Below are 2067 nucleotides of genomic sequence, written 5' to 3' on the forward strand. Positions count from 1 at the left end.
TCTTTGTTAACTCTCTCCTCAACCTCCATTACCTCGAGTGCTTCAACATTGTTGTTCTCACTTGGAAGCCTACCTTCAACCTTACGACCATTTTTCAAAGTGATTATCTTCACATGTTCTCTCAGATTAATTTTGGTCTTACTAGGCAAGCTTCCTTGTGGCCTCTCCGACAATGACTTCGCAATTTGCCCCACTTGATTTTCTAGATTATGTAATGACGCAGTGTGGTTGTGAAGTGTAGCTTTGACCTATTGGAACCTTGTATCCGATGATTGGACGAATCATGTCAAAGCTTTCTCTAAGTCGGTCATTCGGGTCTCCAAGCCTAAAACTCAATTCTCCATGTTCGGGGCTTGTTGTTGTTGTTGGAAACTTGGTGGTGCCATGGCTTTTTATTTCCCTTTGTTGTAGGTGTTGCTATAAGGATTACCTTATCCTGTTCCCGAATTGCTCACAAAGTATACTTGTTCATTTTGGGCTGAACTAGCAATCAAAATAGGACAATCAGATGGCATATGTGAACCCCTACAACCAATATAACTTGTGATTGTGGCTACCCTTGGTGAAGTCAATGTATCCAATTTCTTGCTTAATGTCTCTACTTGGGCTGCCAAGGATGTAACCGCATCAATTTCATAGAGTTCATCCACTTTCTTCCTTTCTCTTGCATTCCAATGGTAGCTATTCAAACCAATTTCTTCAATCAATTGCCGGGCTTCTTTCGGAGTCTTGTTTCCCATTGTACCTCCTGCGGCTACATCTAGAAGTTGTTTATTGCTTGAGCTCAACCCGTTATAAAATGTATTATTGATCATTCACTCGAGGAACCCATGTTGTGGACACTTCCGCAAAAGGTCTTTGAATCATTCCCAAGTCTCAAACAAAGTTTCAAGTTCCATCTGAACAAATGAAGACATCTAATTATGAAGCTTTGCCAATTTTCACGGAGGGAAGTACCATGCAAGGAAAGCTTCGACCATTTCGTTCTATGTTGTGATGGAAGCTCTTGGAAATGAATGAAGCTACTGTTTGGACCTTTCTTTCAAAGAGAATCGGAAATCCCTCAATAGAATTGCATCATCAGAAACCCCATTGATCTTCAACATGTCGCACATTTCAAGGAAGTCCTCAATATGATTATTTAGGTCTTCATCGGCTAAACCATTAAATTGTGTAGACTGTTAAACCAACTGAATAAAGGCCGGCTTTAACTCAAAATTCTAGGCTACTACTGGTGGCCTCACAATGCTCTATTGTGCCCCATGAATAGTAGGTCTAATAAAATTTAAAAGAGTTCTTCGTTGGCCCTCTTGTTCAGCCTGTTTTTAGATCCTTCACCCTCTATTTCAGCTGAATGATTCTATTCTTGCACAGGTTCTTTACCCTTTCTACGAAGTGCCCGTTCAAGTTCAAGATCTCCTTCAACCAATGTCGAAGGGTTCCCTCAAGTCATAACCTGGAGCTGCTACAAAAGAAAGAAAAACAAATCATAATAATGATAGAATAGGAAAAGGTGAAATAGAATAAATGATGAATAACTAAATAGCAAAGTGCAAAGTGTGTCCAAAATGCCAATTCCCCGGCAACGGCGCCAAAACTTGGTAACACTCCTTGCATGTGACCCGCATATGCGGGGTTTGTCAAAGTAATAAATCCCAGGTGAGTGGGTTATCATATCTACAGGGAATAGTGAATAGAAACACAATGATTTCTACTTAACTAAGTGAAGATGAAACAATAATAACATGGATAAAATCAATTTGAACAAAACTAAAGACAATAAGAAAGAGAGGCACGATAAAATGAGAGGAAAGGCAATCGATAGAAAGTGTGGCACTCGGACATTGCTCCCCCTAGGGTTATTGATTCAAGTGCAAGACCAAATATTATGTCTCCTAACTGATGCTTAATGAGTCATGGAAATCCTAAAATATATGATCACAAACCTAAGGCCAATCGTGACTAACTCCATACTATTCCCTGCCAAAGAAATCGCTCAGTCTTAATAGCTCACATTGTATACAGTTGCAAGAAGCTCTAGGGATTCCAAGTGATGAACCCTATTCC

The 2067-nt window shown here is 39.9% G+C and overlaps 1 non-coding gene across 1 annotated transcript; it reads left to right on the forward strand.

Moving 5' to 3' along the window:
* The first annotated feature begins 825 nt into the window (after positions 1 to 825).
* On the forward strand, positions 826 to 931 carry LOC120250863. Its single transcript, XR_005533195.1, has one exon. It is a non-coding gene; the product is annotated as a small nucleolar RNA R71 (small nucleolar RNA).
* Positions 932 to 2067: the final 1136 nt, after the last annotated feature.

This window comes from Dioscorea cayenensis, chromosome 19 (assembly GCF_009730915.1).
Source record: "Dioscorea cayenensis subsp. rotundata cultivar TDr96_F1 chromosome 19, TDr96_F1_v2_PseudoChromosome.rev07_lg8_w22 25.fasta, whole genome shotgun sequence".
Lineage (NCBI taxonomy): Eukaryota > Viridiplantae > Streptophyta > Magnoliopsida > Dioscoreales > Dioscoreaceae > Dioscorea > Dioscorea cayenensis.